Genomic DNA, 18,743 nt, shown 5'->3' with positions numbered 1-18,743 from the left:
TCCCAGTCCTCAGCCGGATATAAACAAAGAGTTGGCTGCTCCCAGTCCTCAGCCGGCTATTCAAACAACATACAGGCAACAGTCAGGCAACAGTCAGGCAACAGTCCCCATCCGGGGTGAACTTTCTCTTCTTGTACCCTAACGGGCAACTATGTACAGTGTACTCACATTTCAATAGCGGTGTCCTCCGTGTGCACGCTCTTCCTCCTCGCCATACTCTTCAGACCCGTCCGGGTCCTCTGGGTAGCAGTGCTCCTGGTAATGTTCTTCCTCTACCCTCTGGACATTGAGGGCATACCACCCTTTTAGGCCTCGATGTCAGGTGTACGTTACCCGATCTCCCGGGAACAGCTCTCGTGTGTCCCTTTGGCAGATGGCCCTCCACATCCCTCCTGTCAACATAGAGGTCAGTGGCTGTGGTAGTCCCGGATAAACCCCCACCCTTTCTCCTGGTGGAACTTTACCACGGTCCCAGCTGCTTTAGGACCGCGTGCTGCTTGGGGGTTTCTACGAGTCTGTGTCTTTTCCTCTGCACTCCGGGCCTGCAGCTGCTCCCTCTTCTGGCGCCGAGCCCACTCCTCCTTTGCAAGCTGCTCACAGATCTCCCGCCTGCGAATTGTGGCCGCCCGTGTCTCCTGTGCAAACCCCATCGGATCCTCCCCGGACTGGTCCTATTCTATCTGGACCTCTTCCTCCGGGAGCTGGGAGATGGCGACTGGCTGTGGTACGGGCAGGAGTGGAGCAAGCGGGGCCTCGGCCTCTGCGGACAGGTCTTTCCGCCGACTGGGGTGAACCCATCCCTCCGGCACAGGGACCGGCTCTCCATCGGGTCCGGTGAGCTGGCTGTACAGGTCGGCCCCTAAGGGTGGTGGCTTCTGGACCAGGGGCGCACATGGTTCAGAGGCGCCTGCAGGTGTCAGGCCTTGCGACCGGGCCTGGTGCGAGCCGCTTCCGACCGCATCCGGGGCCAGGGGGCACGGCCTGGGGCTTGACTCGGCGACGGGACTCAAGGCTTGGGACCTGCGTGCCGGCGGTGGGAGCGGGGTAGGCGCAGCGACGCCTGGAACGTCTGGCTCCGCGACAGCGTCCAGAGGCAGGTTGGTGGCATTAGGGCTGGTGGCAGGGGTGCCCCCCTTACCTGCCTCCAGGACTGCGCTACTCTCAGCTTCCGGCCTCCGCTCCTCGTCCTCAGGGGCTGGCTCGCTGGTCGGTGCTGGCGGCGTCCCGTGCTGCTGGGCTGCGACCTGCCGGGCCATCTCTTCTCTCCATTCTTCTACAGCTCCTCGTTGCGCCTGGACCATCCTCCGGTCCAAATCCTCCAACACCGTCTGAAGGAACTCCGGGTCTCCTCCTGGGAGCTGCGCCATCAGCTCCTTGAGGCTGTACGGGGCCGCGATGGCCTGCAGCAAGCCACCCGTCAGGGTGCTGCAGTCGGTGCTGCTTGCCATCTCCGGGTGTGGTCTGTCGAGACTGATCCAAACCACACCCTGCTCCCCGGTTTTCTTCTTCCAGGGACAGGGACTGTCGTGCTCTACTTGGAGCATATCGGTCGCCCTGCCCCCCGGACATGTGGTGTAATGCATGCAGGTGTCGGGGTCCTGGTCCACACTCTATCCTTACCTGAGAGTGAGATATCGCACGTCTGGAAGAGATGCAATACCTCTGTAGCAACCGAACCCCCAGGGTGCTACATCTCCACCAACAGGAGTTACAGTTTGGGAACGAGGGTCTACATTATGCTCAGAACCTTCTTCATCTGGTCCTGGATCCGACTCAAAGATTCTGGGCATCAGAGCAGATCATTTCCTCGTCTGGATTAACAGAAGCTCTGGAGCAGACCTCCGTTTCCCAGGCTATAGTATGAGTAAACAGCTGTGCAGACTCAACCATCTGTGTTACCCCATACTCAGACGGGCAGCTGGAGACTTGGGAGCTGTGAGGAAGCAAGTGCGATTGGGGTGACACCTCTGAGGACTGGAGTATTTGTGATATTGAAGTTGAGGTGGAGGAGAGCCCACTTGAAGGAGGACTTGATATACGTTGAAGCACCTGCTGTTTTTGTGCCTCATCTGGAATTTGTAGCGATGGGCGTGTCCGTAAGAAAGGGATCGTATCACATTGTCCACGAAAAGAAGTAGACATCTTAGTTTGGCTGAAAGATGGTCTTTCTTCTGCAGATGTTCCCCCCCCCACCGGGGGGGGGGGGGCTCGACCCACCAGCGGACAGGCACCAGTATTGAGAGAGGGGGGCTGGCCGTCAGGGTCCACCGCAGCCCTGGCACAAACCTGGTGACACGGAGGTCGCACGGGCAGGAATGGACTGGCCGTGTCGGCTTCGCACTTTTTTGGTTTTAGAAGGGCATGACATGCCTATATCTGTGTCTCCCCCTCCTTTTACTCCTCCACCTCTTTTCTTTTCGCATGACTATATGTACTTGTCACTTTTCCATGTGTTAGTTGTGTCTTCTGAGCAGTTTGTCAGCTTTTGGACACCTTTGAAGTGTTTTCTATGTGTTTCTATGTGTTTTTGTTTGCCTGCCATTGGTTTTAACGGTGTTCGACGAACAGTTTGACGAACAGTTCGGCGAACATACGGGTGTTCGATGAACCGAACCGAACTCGAACACTACGGGGGTGGCTCAACACTAGTCTTTACTCACAGTTTTACACTCCAAGCCACTTCTGCAGGTAATGGCTGCCCACGTCGTGCTGTGCTCACCAGGTGAGGGGCTCGGCCAACTCCCAGGTATCTTTGGAATGCTTTTCAGGACCCCCTTCATGTGTCCTTTCTCTGGCCTGTCGTACCCCACAATTGACCACATTTCTGTCCGGCTGCCTCGGGCCTTGGCGGGCAAACGTATGTTCCGTTTCCCTGGGTCCTATGTGGTGCCTTCCTAACGAGTGTAGTGAGGGGCCGTGCACGTACAATGCCACGGCTTCCGGTTACTAGCTGAGGGTAGTTGCTCTCCTCCACTAGATGAGGGATCCGATTCCCTTTTCTTGGCCTGACCCCCCTACTCTGGTAGCGGCGGGCGTGCGGTGGTGGCTGGCCGGTCCGCACCCCTGGGGTCCCTTCAGTCTTCTCCTAGAGCTTCCTCCGTTCTTCTCCCTTCCTTCCTTCTCCTCCAGGCCCAGGCCTTAAGGCTTGGCCTGCCTGCGGAGCAGAGCCCATGCAGAGCCCCTGCTCGCAGCCTCCTTCTCTCTCTTCTCTCACTGACTGAACTCTAAGATTGTGCCCACCATATATACTCCTCTATACAGTGCACCCGGGATCTACTCTCCCCACCCACACACTACCGGGTTCCCCCTTCCTAGGTGTTCCCTCCCCCCACTCCAGCCAGGGACAGGGACAGTTGTGCTCACACCCGGGAGCATTGTCGCCCTGTCCCCCGGAAATGTGGTGTAGTGCATGTGGGTGTTAGGGTCCTGAGCCATACTCCATCCTTACCTGGAAGTGAGATATCACACCTCTGGGTGAGATGCAATACCTCTGTAGCGACCGAACCCTCGGGGCGTTAAATATATCCATGTGTGGGTGTGAAAAGATGCATGGGAATACTCCTCCCAAGAAAAGACACTGGATTTGAGTTTATGTTACTCTGCTATCATTCAGTGGTGTTGAGAAGTCTGGCCAAATCCAGCCCTTGTTCATTTTTATAAGAGTCAGCCTGTCAGCATTTTCAGTTGACAGGCGGATGAGCTTATCAGTTATAATTCCACCAGCGGCACTAAAAACCCGCTGTGATAACACACTAGCGGCAGGGCAGGCCAGGACCTCCAAGGCGTAGAGAGACAGTTCATTCCACGTATTCAGCTTGGATACCCAATAATTGTAAGGCACAGAGGAATTACGGAGCACGTTGGTACGGTCGGCAAGGTACTCCTTCAGCATCTTCCCTAACTTTGCACTCCTTGTGAGAGTACCCCACACCTCAAGGCCTGTGCGATGGGAGGGGCTGAGAAAATTCTCCCAGAACTTGGACAGTGTTCCCTTGCCTCTGCTGGATTGGAGTTGTCTCTCTCTCGCCTGTAGTCCTTGGTTGTCCAACGTACTGTGACCTCTGCGGCCAGCGTTTTCAGATGGGAATTTTTTATAATAGTTCCGCAACAAGGGCCTTCTGGTACTGCCTCATTTTTGTAGACCTGTCTGCCTCAGGAATAAGAGATATAAAGTTCTCCTTGTAGCGTGGGTCTAGAAGTGTCACCAACAAGTAATGACTGTCACCCAAAATTTTGAGAACGCGAGGGTCATGGAAAAGGCAGAGTAACATAAACTCAGCCATGCGTGCCAGACTGCTAACAGGCAAGACTTCCGTGTCCTCACCAAGAGGACGACTGACCATGCTCTTCACCTCCTCCTCTCTACTCTCAGGCCATCCACACTGAACAGACGGTATGACAGTTGTGCAGGTAGTACCGTCTAGAGTGCATGAAACTAGCTCCTGTTCTTCCTCCTCCTCTTCCTCATTGTCACCCAATCCACGTTGGGATGAAATGAGGCTGGGCTGTGTGTAATCACCCTGTATGGTTCCTTGCTCCATCTCATCGTGCCCGCCTGCAATGCATCCTCTTTTGATTGTGAGCAGAGAGCATTTCAGAAGACAGAGAAGCGGGATGGTGACGCTAATTATGGCATCATCGCCACTCACCATCTCGGTGGAGTCCTCAAAGTTTTGGAGGATGGTACATATGTCTGACATCCATGTCCACTCCTGAGGTCTTATGTGTGGAGTCTGATACAGACGAATTGGTTGATGCTGGTACTCAACAACTGCCCTCTTGTGCTCACAAATCCTTCCCAACATCTGCACTGTAGAGTTCCAATGTGTGGGGACATCACACACCAGTCTGTGAGCTGGAAGCTGCAAACGCTGCTGAAACACGGCAAGGGCGGCGGAAGCTCTAGGTGACTTTCTAAAATGGGCACACAGGCAGCATACTTTAACAAGAAGCTCCGGCAGCTCTGGTTAGGATTTGAGAAACCGCTGAACCACAAAGTGAAGCACATGGGCCAGGCATGGTACTTGTGTGAGCTTGCCTCACCTCAGAGCCACCACCGGGTTTCGGCCATTGTCACACACGACCATGCCTAGCTGTGGGCTCAGCGGTGTGAGCCACAGATCTGCCTGCTCTTTCAGAACTGTCCACAACTCTTCAGCATTGTGCGGTTTGTCACCTAAGCATATTAGCTTCAGCACAGCCTGGTGCCGCTTGGCCGAGGCAGTGCTGCAGTGCTTCCAGCTTGTGACTGATGTGGTCATTTCGGAGATGGAGGCTGAAGAGGAGGAGGAGGCTGAGGAGTATGAGGTGCAGGAGCTATAGACTGTGGGGGCAACCCTGATTGACCTAGGATCTGCAATCCTTGGCGTTGGGAGGACGTGTTCCGTCCCAAGGTCCGACTGGGTCCCAGCTTCCACTATGTTAACCCAATGTGCCGTCAGCGAGATGAACCGTCCCTGCCCACAAGCATTTGTCCTTGTTTCCATGGTTAGGTGGACTTTCCGGGTAACTGCGTTGTTGAGGGCATGGCTAATGTTTTGGGACATGTGCTTGTGTAATGCGGGGACGGCACAACGGGATAAATAGTGGTGGTTGGGGACCGAGTACCAAGGGACGGCCACTGCCATCAGATTGCGGAATGCTTCAGTCCCCTACAAGGCAACATTTTGAGCGCAAGCAGTCGTGAAATCTGGGAATTTAGTAGTGTGGCCTGTGGGGCGTTCGCTGCGTATTTGCGCTTGCGTTCCCAGGACTGGGGTATGGACAACTGAACGCTGCGCTGGGACAAGGACGTGGATGTGCTTCCTGATGCTGATACTTGAGAGTGTGCAAAGACAGGTGCAGGGCAGGAGGCATCTTCGCATGCACCATGGACAGGGGATTGGCTTGCATGCACAACAGTGAAAGAAGCAGTAGTGCCACCCGCAGACACTATTCCTGGACCCTGAGGTTCGGCCCACAAAGTCAGGTGCTTTGCTGCCATGTGCCTGATCATGCTGGTGGTGGTCAGGCTGGTAGTTTTGCCACCCTTGTTGATGCTGGCCTGGCAGGTGGTGTAAATGGCCTCTTTGGGGTTATCAGCAGAGTCTTTAAAAAACAACCAGACTCGGGAAGACCTAACAGTTGTACTGGCAACTTCCTTCGTGTTGGTGTTACAGGGAACAGTTGCCTGCCTTCTGTCTGCAGCCACCACACTGCTTCTTCCTGCTTGTTGGGGTGCTCTGCCTCCCTCCACCTGTGTGTTGCTGTCCTCGCTCTGCATGTCCTCCTGCCAAGTTGGGTCAGTTACTATATCATCCACCACCTCTTCTTCCACTTCCGCACCCTGGTCCTCCTCCTGACTTTCTGTCAATTGTGTCTCATCATCGTCCACCTCTTGTGACACTTTCCCACCGTTACCTTCGTGTGACCGTGGCTGCTCAAATATTTGGGCATCGCTACATGCGATCTCCTCTTGCCCCGCTTCAAGTGGACCGGGCGAGAGGTCCGAATCTATAAATGGAAAAGTGAACAGCTCTTCGGAGTGTCCAAGTGTGGGATCAGTTATCTCCGAGCACTCGGCATGGTGGGAAGAAGCTGGTTCAGGGTGAGAAATATGCAATCCAGACTCCCGGCTACTGAGACTTGACCGTGTGGAAGATAGGTTGGTGTGGGTGGTGGCTAAGTAACTGGAAGCATTATCCGCTATCCAACCAACAACCTTTTGACACTGCTCTGAGTTCAATTGTGGTGTGCTGCGGTCCCCTAGGAATTGGGACAGGAAGGTCAGGCGAGAAGATGTGGGTGTTTGTTGTGGCACAATTTCAGCTTGCCCACGGCCTCGGCCTCTGCATGCACCAGCACCATCAAGTCCAGTTCCTCGTCCCTTGCCACGTGCCTTGCCCATTTTAAATGGAGGACAATATCTTCCATGCTCACTATAAATGGCTGAATTTGCAGCGAACTTATATGTGATCCGTGTGACGGACAAACCACAGTTTTAAATAGCTGACCTGTAGGTAACTATTTTGAACAGCAAACTGGTGTCAATAGCTTCACTGACACACTGCAACAAAATTTCAATGGAGGCCAGAAATGGCAGTATTTTCAGCGCAATTATATGTGATCCGTGTGACGGACAAACCACAGTTTTAAATAGCTGGAATTTTAGCGCTGTAATATGGAAGAGACCTGGCTGTTTTCTGCAGTGCCAACAAGCAAATGACGCAAATAAACGTTGTTCTCTGGATTGCTTTTTAAGCAAATAATGAGGATTAAGATCCAAAAAAAAGTTATTCCTGGCCCCTGAGACCTGGGCCTATGTCTAGAAATGTCAAACACCAGCAGCAGCAAACAGAACTGGAATGGAGCCTCTTGCGCTATATGCACTGTAGTCTGCTATATACAGTGTCTGCCTATATACACTGCCTGCCTGATATCTCTGTAGATGGATTAGTTAGGGATGCCTACCCTACCATCCCTATATTGGTTCCACACCAATCGCCAAGCCGGAAACCTAATTCCTGTATATCCCTAGAGCTTGGCACTAGATAGGGAGGGGGATGGGTGAGCACTGGTCAGGCCCCACTATAAACTAAATACAACAAGGAAGATAAACAAAGGGAATAAACTTAGCTTGAGCAGACACCAGAGAAGAAACACCAACTGCCCTCCAAGGGCACCAGAGAAGAAGCCAGCCAACAGCTACTGCTCTGAGCATGCACAAAGGTACATAGAAGTATCACCGGCGAGTCCTTAGAGTAAACTGAGTGTTTTTAACTCCCAGGCAAGGATGTGTCAATCAGCAGCAGGAGGGAGGTCGCCGCTGGGTCCTAAGGAAGGATTAAGAAGGTGTCTGTAATGCCAATCGCAGTGACCTTCTACAGCCACATCCAGAACGACTGTCTATTACACCTGACACACCCGTGACAGCCAGTCATGAGAAATCTAAGGTAGAAGCCGTATGCAAATCAGGCAGGAGGAGTGTCAGTACAATTGAAGTGCGTCTTCCAAATGCACTGACACCCCCCCAGTGCACTTCCAGCCCAATTTGAACACGGTTTCTATCTTAGATTTCTCATTACTGTACAGAACCGGAATCATTTTTATTGAGGGACAAGCACCTATAAAGCCATATCAAAAAGTAAAAATGTGAGGACATTCCGTTTAAGTCTCCATCTGTTATGGATCGGGAGCCTGTATTTTGCAGATGTATAAAGACAATTTACGTAACCCTCTCCGGTGTAGTTGTTCTTTGCCCCTCCATATTTATGATACATTGAATCAACAGAATGAAACTTTGATCGCCCATAATAAAATTCATATCAGCCTTCTATCAAATGTACTATCAGTTCGCGGTCTATAGCACACCACGAGAATTAACTATTTCATATCTGGTGTCCACTCTTATACTCCAGCAGAAAAGAAAAAAATCCATGACTTCAACCTTGAAAATTACCAACATATACAACATTTCTCTAGCGATAACCTGCAAAGCATTTTGGGTATGAAGAGGTAATTGCATCGGCCATATGACTGTGTTAGTAGCTGTTCGGGGGTTCGGGGCTGATTGCATTGGTGACCCCTCTGGCAGTAAAGGGACAATAGCGTTTTACGTCCAGTCTCTGAGTCTCAGCACAATCTGCATAAGATTTTATTTGACCTTCAAGTTGCTGCCGGCTTGTGAATATAAAGATTGACCATGAAATATGGATTATATTTAACTTAACCCTATCGATGTAAGAGGATGGAAGTGGGTGCTTATTACCCTAAACATGTGGCAGTAATGTTGGTCCGGAAATTCCCCCACCAACAATGTGCATGTCTATTTTGTTCCTCCATGTTGGTGCTGACAGTGCCGCCCCTTTTGTTTCTTATGGTGTAGTTGTTGAGTTTTTATTGGACTTTTGTCACTTGTCTTTGCTTTGTTGGGTGGGAGCTTGATGTGTGGAGAGGACCCCTGGCCGGTGTTCCGAGGTAAAATCCACCGTGGGTAAATGAGTGATCCTAAGGAGGATACATGGGGATGTTGTTGATGCGCATTGTATATTGGTGCAGACAGGACACATGAGACACGTGGCCAATGCATTTAGCCTAATTCTTCCTCCACTCATGGTCAGTCATGAAAGGGGCATAACAAGTGCAAGATGCAAGACCAGAAAGAATCAACGAGTAGCACAGAGCAGAACCACCACCTTTGCTAGATTGCAGGAGGAAAGGAGACATTGGCAGTGGCGGTGGAGTGCAGCTTCCGAGGATGAGTTGGCTGCAGACCGGAGTGTGTAGATCTGGAGTGAGAGGTCGCCACCATAAGAAAGAGACCGCTTGTATACTGCATGTGCTGAGAGTGGGGTGTGACATCCATAAAAGGGAACCTGTCACCAGGTTTTTCCAAAATATAGTTCAGCCACCACCTTTACCGCCTCTTTTACAGCTTTCTATTATGCTGTATGTATGTCCCCAATCTCCTCTGCATAGCAAAAAGAATACCTTTTATTATACTCCCATACGGAACGGTCCGGTTCGATGTAAGTCTCTGGTCTTGATCCGGCACCTGCTCTCTCGTGGCAATCGCTGTCATCCTTCCCTGCTTCATGTGGATGACACATCCTGCGTAATCTGCACAGTGTCCTATCGTGCTCCTGCGCAGGCACACTTCTCTCTGCCCTGCCAAGGGCAGAACAAGTACTGTAGTGTGCCTGGTCCAGTTTTACTTTTGGGTTATCGGTGCTTTTTGGCCTTTTCTGGACCATGCAAACTACAATACTTTGCTCTGCCCTCAGCAGGCCAGAGGGAAGAGCGCCTGTGCAGGAGCATGATTGGGGGACACTGTGAGGATGACGAAGGATGAGTCATCCACATAAAGCAGGGAAGGAGGACGGTGATCGTAAGAAGAGAGGAGGCACCAGATCAAGACCAGAGATGCCAATCGGACCAGACCGCATCATATAGGGGGATAATAAAAGATCTTTTATGTCCCTCGCAGAGGGGATTGGAGACTTACATACAGCTTACTAGAATGATGTAAAAGAGGAGTTAAAGGTAGTGATGGCTGCACTTTATATTGGGAAAATCCTGGTGACCAGTTCCCTGTAAGTAGAGGTAGAGAACCTATGGAACCTGAGAAAAATGCAAGTAGTAAATCATGGAGAGGTCAAAGTCATACACCCAGAATGTCTGTTGAGGAACAACCAGAGAGCATTGTGGTACTGTCTCTACTCAGTCCGGTGGGGTGCTTGGCTGAGCAGCTTGTGCTGGCCTGTATAGCGGCTTGTTAAACCGTGCCAGAGAGTACGAACAGGTGACATGGAACCAGTGTGTTTGAAAGGCGTCATCAATTTCTTCAAACTAGAGGTCATAATTAATTACTCTGCAGCATTTCCCGGAACTCCCTGCAGCGCCTCCACAGGGAAAATGCAGCATTACACAGTGCTGGGTCCTCCAGAGATAAAGGTTCCGGAACATGGAAATCTCTTTATTTACTCATCTAATATTCAATTTTAGAGAACTTTTTAAACAATCTTTAAATACAAGAGGAAGTGCCATAAAGGGGAAACTAGAGGCACTGCCAACGATCTAGAGAAGAGCATTGTCTAGTCCCTATATTATATATATATATATATATATATATATATATATATATACACAGTATATACGGCAGGCAGGGTGGGCCACGGCTTACACCCTGCTTGCTGCATTTCCTGAATCCCGGCTCCTGCTCCTCACAGGTTCTCCTTAACATGAAAGAGATCTTGCATTTTCATTGCTCTACTAGAATTCTGCTTACCTGCACCCGCAACAGATGTCCTTGACAAAGACCGTTCCTGGTCAAAACGTTGGACAAGATCTGTTTTTGAGTCCTTGCGGGATCAAAATATATTTACACTGCAGCAAGACACACAGTCTCATTTCATTTTCTTTTGTGGTGCTGAGGTTCCAAACTCTACGAGTATATATGTACAGATGTAGCAACCTTGCCGGCTGCCGGACATCATTATTACTGCCGGGTGGTGTCTCCAATTTATTTTGAATAGGCAGCATGCCATAGTGCCGCTACTGAAATAAATACATATGTGCGTATATCTCGTTAGACTACAGCTTGGTCTTTACCCTTGATCACGTTGGCAGCCTCAGGAATATAAATTAGGATGGAAACATCCACCCCGCCTTCGGTCTTGAATTTATTGGAACTTTTTAGGATTAATGTGGCTTCATTTTGCCGAGGACATCCACAAGTTGTTTAATATTTCATTTCATGTAAATATAGCTATCAAATGACAACATCCTCGCAAATGGTCTCGGCTCAGTCCGTCGCTCACCGGGATATATGGAGCCGTTCAGACAGGAGGATATTGCTGCGAACTGCAAGTTCTCGAGGCAGGATGTAACGTTCACAAACACTGGCAGCTGGAAACATTAATCTCTCCGGTAAATGTTTCCAGGGTCAGTTCTGTGTCTGTTAGAAAATGAATTCATTTGTATACTTAATTTTAGGGCATTTTCTGTTTTTTTTGGGATAACATGGTGCATGTAACAAAAAGTAAGCTGAAGAAGCCATAGCATTTCTATGTAGCCCATATAGCAGACAGCGATCGCTGGAGGTGGTTGTGCTCATGCATGATCCCAGGATCGGTGGAGATCCCAGTGAACAGACCACTAATGATCATACATTTATCATCTATACATGTGCTGTATTTTGTGGGAAAAACGGTTTAAACAACTCTCAGAGCTCTGGGAATACTTATTTTGGGGAAAGGGAATCATGGAGGTGCAAACCACCCCCAATATACAGTATGACTTAATTTTTGCGCATATTCAATAAAATTGATGACAATCAATCTATGAATAAAACCAAAATATAAGTATTTGAGTAAAAAAAAGACAAAAAAGGGTAGTGGGGCACAATTAAAGTGACTCCTGTGAAAGCATGACAAAAAGCGGATGTATACCGATAATTCCCGACTTCCACAACCAGTCACAGGTCAAAAGACTGAAGAACAGGATGCTTCACTGGATCAAGTGACTATGCATAAATTTCATTTACCCATTCCTTGATTCGTCATTTTTTTTTTTTTTTAAGCCAGACAATCCCTTTAAATTATTACGAAAACGTATGAAAAGTTTGATAACCGTTTTAAAAAGTTCTACAAAAGTTTAAAATTGTATTTATTTCACACGAGATCTCCATCCCCCAGTCCGTGTGACATTCCACTGCAGTTTTCAACTTCAGTCAAATTCTTGAGAAGTGTTGAGCGAATTTGTTCGGCATTTCAAATTCGGGTTCGGGGTTCCGGCTTGTTCTCTCCAAAAAAAAAATCGGCTCTGCCCAATTTGAAATGCCGAACAAATTCTCTCAACACTATTTTTGAGGCTGCAGAAAAAGTTGAAAGTGGCATTTGACCTGCGAGATACTTGGGACCCATCGCCAATCAACCTGTTTAGGTTGCTGACGTCTGTCTGGAGATAGCGGATCCATGTATAGCACGAGTCTGCAAACCAACTCCACACATTCATTGTTAAGAAAAACTACTGGGAAACCTCAGCAAGGTCAAGGAACTGAGGATCAGATCACACAATCCCCTTTTCACAGAAGATTCCCCCCATCTATGAGATAAGGGTGTCCTACTTCATTCTATGGGTGACCAAAGTTCATCTGTCTTGTGGCCCCAACCCAAAGAAAACTAGGCATTACAAAATTCAAGCATACAGGTGCATCTCACTAAATTAGAATATCATCAAAAAGTTAATTTATTTCAGTTCTTCAATACAAAAAGTGAAACTCTTATATTATATAGAGTCATTACACACAGAGTGATCTATTTCAAGTGTTTATTTCTGTTAATGTTGATGATTATGGCTTACAGCCAATGAAAACCCAAAAGTCATTATATCAGTAAATTAGAAAAATTATCAAAAACACCTGTAAAGGCTTCCTAAGCATTTAAAAAGGTCCTTTAGTCTGTTTCAGTAGGCTCCACAATCATGGGAAAGACTGCTGACTTGACAGATGTGCAGAAGGCAGTCACTGACACACCAAGTAAATGCAAAGTAAATTTTGCATTTCATTTGGAAATCAAGGTCCCAGAGTCTGGAGGAAGAGTGGAGTGGCCACAATCCAAGCTGCTTGAGGTCTAGTGTGAAGTTTCCACAATCAGTGATGGTTTGGGGAGCCATGTCATCTGCTGGTGTAGGTCCACTGTGTTTTATCAAGACCAAAGTCAGAGCAGCCGTCTACCAGGACATTTTAGAGCACTTCATGCTTCCCTCTGCCGACAAGCTTTTTGGAGATGGAAATGTCATTCTCCAGCAGGACTTGGCACCTGTCCACACTGCCAAAAGTACCAATACCTGGTTTACACACAACAGTATCACAGTGCTTGATTGGCAGCAAACTCGCCTGACCTTAACCCCATAGAGAATCTATTATAGAGAATCTATGGGGTTTTGTCAAGAGGAAGATGAGACACCAGACCCAACAATGCAGACGAGCTGAAGGCTGCTATCAAAGCAACCTGGGCTTCCATAACACCTCAGCAGTGCCACAGGCTGATCGCCTCCATGCCACGCCACATTGATGCAGTAATTGATGCAAAAAGAGCCCAACCAGGTATTGAGGGCATTTACTGAACATACATTTCAGTAGGACAACATTTTGGAATTTAAAAACATTTTTCAAGCTGTTGTTATAAAGTATTCTAATTTACTGAGATAATGACTTTTGTGTTTTCATTGGCTGTAAGCCATAATCATCAACATTAAAGAAATAAACACTTGAACTAGATCACTCTGTGTGTAATGACTCTATATAATATAGGAGTTTCACTTTTGCATTGAAGAACTGAAATAAATTAACTTTTTGATGATATTCTTATTTAGTGAGATGCATCTGTATATAATATATATATATATATATATATATATATATACACACACACATATACATATATATATATATATACACATATATATATATATATATATATATATATATATAAACATTTACAGTTATATGGAAAAGTTTGGGCACCCCTATTAATCTTAAGCTTAATGTTTTATAAAAATTGGTGTTTTTGCAACAGCTATTTCAGTTTGATATATGTAATAACTGTTGGACACAGTAATGTTTCTGCCTTGAAATGAGGTTTATTGTACTAACAGAAAATGTGCAATCTGCATTCAAACAAAATTTGACAGGTGCATAAGTATGGGCACCCCACCAGAAAAGTGACATTAATATTTAGTAGATCCTCCTTTTGCAAAAATAACAGCCTCTAGTCGCTTCCTGTAGCTTTTAATGATTTCCTGGATCCTGGATGAAGGTATTTTTGACCATTCCTCTTTACAAAACAATTCCAGTTCAGTTAAGTTTGATGGTCGCCGAGCATGGACAGCCCTCTTCAAATGATCCCACAGATGTTCAATGATATTCAGGTCTGGGGACTGGGATGGCCATTCCAGAACATTGTAATTGTTCCTCTGCATGAATGCCTGAGTAGATTTGGAGCGGTGTTTTGGATCATTGTCTTGCTGAAAGATCCATCCCCTGCGTAACTTCAACTTTATCACTGATTCTTGAACATTATTGTCAAGAATCTGCTGATACTGAGTGGAATCCATGCGTCCCTCAACTTTAACAAGATTCCCGGTGCTGGCATTGGCCACACAGCCCCAAAGCATGATGGAACCTCCACCAAATTTTACTGTGGGTAGCAAGTGTTTTTCTTGGAATGCAGTGTTTTTTTGCCGCCATGCATAACGCCTTTTTGTATGACCAAACAACTCAATCTTGGTTTCATCAGTCCACAGGACCGTCTTCCAAAAAGAAATTGGCTTCTCCAAATGTGCTTTTGCATACCTCAGCCGACTCTGTTTGTGGCGTGCTTGCAGAAACGGCTTCTTTCGCATCACTCTCCCATACAGCTTCTCCTTGTGCAAAGTGCGTTGTATAGTTGACCGATGCACAGTGACACCATCTGCAGCAAGTTGATGCTGCAGCTCTCTGGAGGTGGTCTGAGGATTGTCCTTGACTGATCTCACCATTCTTCTTCTCTGCCTTTCTGATGTTTTTCTTGGCCTGCCACTTCTGGCCTTAACAAGAACTGTCCCTGTGTTCTTCCATTTCCTTACTATGTTCCTCACAGTGGAAACTGACAGGTTAAATCTCTGAGACAACTTTTTGTATCCTTCCCCTAAACAACTATGTTGAATAATCTTTGTTTTCAGATCATTTGACAGTTGTTTTGAGGAGTCCATGATGCAACTCTTCAGAGGAGATTCAAACAGGAAAACAACTTGCAAGTGGCCACTTTAAGTAGCTTTTCTCATGATTGCATTCACCTGGCTATGAAGTTCAAAGCTCAATGAGGTTACAAAACCAAAAAAAGTGCTTTAGTAAGTCAGTAAAAAGTAGGTAGGAGTATTTAAAGCAAGAAAATGATAAGGGTGCCCATACTTATGCACCTGTCAAATTTTGTTTGAATGCAGATTGCACATTTTCTGTTAGTACAATAAGCCTCATTTCAAGGCAGAATCATTACTGTGTCCAACAGTTATTACATATATCAAACTGAAATAGCTGTTGCAAAAACACCAATTTTAAGAAAACATTAAGCTTAAGATTAATAGGGGTGCCCAAACTTTTTCATATAACTGTATATGTACAGTGCCTACAAGTAGTATTCAACCCCCTGCAGATTTAGCTGGTTTGATAAGATGCAAATAAGTTAGAGCCTTCAAACTGCAAACGAGAGTAGGTTTTATGAACAGAAGCATAAATCTTACAAACCAAAAAGTTATGTTGCTCAGTTGAATTTTATTAAATTTTAAACATAAAAGTGTGGGTCAATTATTATACAACCCCTATGTTTAATATTTTGTGGAATAACCCTTGTTTGCAATTACAGCTAATAATCGTCTTTTATAAGACCTGATCAGGCCGGCACAGGTCTGTGGAGTTATCTTGGCCCACTCCTCCATGCAGATCTTCTCCAAGTTATCTAGTTTCTTTGGGTGTCTCATGTGGACTTTATTCTTCAGCTCCTTCCACAAGTTTTCAATTGGGTTAAGGTCAGGAGACTGACTAGGCCACTCCAACACCTTGACTTTTTCCCTATTGAACCAGGCCTTGGTTTTCTTGGCTGTGTGCTTTGGGTCGTTGTCTTGTTGGAAGATGAAATTACGACCCATCTTAAGATCCTTGATGGAGGAGCGGAGGTTCTTGGCCAAAATCTCCAGGTAGGCCGTGCTATCCATCTTCCCATGGATGCGGACCAGATGGCCAGGCCCCTTGGCAGAGAAACAGCCCCACAGCATGATGCTGCCACCACCATGCTTGATTGTAGGGATGGTATTCTTGGGGTCGTATGCAGTGCCATCCAGTCTCCAAACATCACGTGTGTGGTTGGCACCAAAGATCTCGATCTTGGTCTCATCAGACCATAGAACCTTGAACCAGTCTGTCTCAGAGTCCTCCAAGTGATCATGAGCAAACTGTAGACGAGCCTTGACATGACGCTTTGAAAGTAAAGGTACCTTACGGGCTCGTCTGGAACGGAGACCATTGCGGTGGAGTACGTTACTTATGATATTGACTGAAACCAATGTCCCCACTGCCATGAGATCTTCCCGGAGCTCCTTCCTTGTTGTCCTTGGGTTAGCCTTGACTCTTCGGACAAGCCTGGCCTCGGCACGGGAGGACACTTTCAAAGGCTGTCCTGGCCGTGGAAGGCTAACAGTAGTTCCATAAGCCTTCCACTTACGGATGATGCTCCCAACAGTGGAGACAGGTAGGCCCAACTCCTTGGAAAGGGTTTTGTACCCCTTGCCAGCCTTGTGACCCTCCACGATCTTGTCTCTGATGGCCTTGGAATGCTCCTTTGTCTTTCCCATGTTGACCATGTCTGAGTGCTGTTCACAAGTTTGGGGAGGGTCTTAAATAGTCAGAAAAGGCTGGCAAAAGAGATCTTTAATCCACACATGTGAAGCTCATTATTCTTGGTGCCTGAACAACTTCTTAATACTTTAGGGGGACCAAACAGAATTCTTGTGGTTTGAGGGGTTGAATAATAAATGACACTCTGAATTAACTTTTTACGTTTAAAAAAAAAAAAAAAAAAAAAATTGGCTGCAGAGCATTTCCCACTTCCAGGCTGATCTACAGTACAAATGTCACAATGCCAAGTTAATTCCGCATGTGTCAACCAGCTAAATCTGCAGGGGGTTGAATACTACTTGTAGGCACTGTATATATATATATATATATATATTTATATATATATATATAATAAAGCACTGCCACAAGTATCATATTGTGTGCAAATAATCATGAAATTATGGAAATTACATGTTGTTCGTGCTACGGTGAGCAGCCTACGTGGCCTAAATGTGCTACCATGGCTTGCAGAGTCTCTGGTCTTGTCTCCCACCAAGCACATCTGGGACGTCATTGGTCAGTGATTGCACAGGTAGTTGCCAGCAGAGGATCTTGATGATTTGCCCAAGTGCCACAGATCGTTCCTCAGGCAACCATTAATAAGCTCGCTGATAGCAGCCAAGGCTATAAGTGCGGGAATTTCTGGAGGTGTTATTTTAAGGAGTTACAGTGTGTGAAAATGTATTTGGGGGCTTAGTATTTGACGATATTGGGAGTTTGTCTTTGTAAAGGGAAATGTAAAAGTGAGAAGCCAAAAATATCCAGAGAGGAGTCGTACATGGAAGAAGCAATAATGATGGTCTGGGCCAAACAGAGAAGAAATTAAAGTAATCCAAGAAGATGTCACCTGAGATCCACTGGGTGTAAATGTTAGTTTTGCCTCTGTGTCTGATCAGTTTTGTATTCGCTCACAGGATCTACAGAGGGCTAACGGGTGAGACCACAACTCCCAGCACATCCACATCACCGCTCATACTCTTATATTACAATCTGCTTAGAAAGCAGATCTCTGAGCTTGGATCTGTGCATAGGCGGATTATAATGAGGGCAATCCGAGCTAAAGCGCGGGGCCCGAGGTCCCAGGGGGCTCATGAATTGCTCCCATTATAATGCACATTTTTTTCGGTCACAGGCCCAGCCACGCTGGCCGAAGGTTAGATGATCATGAATCATGCTGTGTCGCCCCGCCCTGCCAGTGCCACATGACGCTCCCATCTGGCCGTCGCAGCTGTCTATTCACTAGCACGGGTGTGCAGTTTAAATGCTGTTGGGACCGCCCTGCCTGACGTCATTTCAATTTCCCGCCAGTGCGACTGCAATTACAGAGCTGCCTGATGCAGCCAGCGTGTCTGTGAGTGGCTGGCTGCTGTTGGGACCGCCCTGCCTGACGTCATGTGGCAGGGCGGTCCCAACATCATTTAAATTTCCCGCCGGTGCGACTGCAATTACAGAGCTGCCTGATGCAGCCAGCGTGTCTGTGAGTGGCTGGCTGCTGTTGGGACCACCCTGCCTGACGTCATGTGGCAGGGCGGTCCCAACATCATTTAAATTTCCCGCCGGTGCGACTGCAATTACAGAGCTGCCTGATGCAGCCAGCGTGTCTGTGAGTGGCTGGCTGCTGTTGGGACCACCCTGCCTGACGTCATGTGGCAGGGCGGTCCCAACATCATTTAAATTTCCCGCCGGTGCGACTGCAATTACAGAGCTGCCTGATGCAGCCAGCGTGTCTGTGAGTGGCTGCTTTGAACTTTGGGACCGCCCTGCCACATGACTTCAAGCAGGGCGGTACCAAAGTTCAAAGCAGCCACTCACAGACACGCTGCATCACGCAGCC

The sequence above is a fragment of the Phyllobates terribilis genome, unplaced genomic scaffold, assembly GCF_046119375.1.
Source record: "Phyllobates terribilis strain yellow unplaced genomic scaffold, ASM4611937v1 Scaffold_8__6_contigs__length_399053987, whole genome shotgun sequence".
NCBI lineage: Eukaryota > Metazoa > Chordata > Amphibia > Anura > Dendrobatidae > Phyllobates > Phyllobates terribilis.
The sequence above is the reverse complement of the archived record's forward strand: the minus strand, read 5'-3'. Positions refer to the sequence as shown.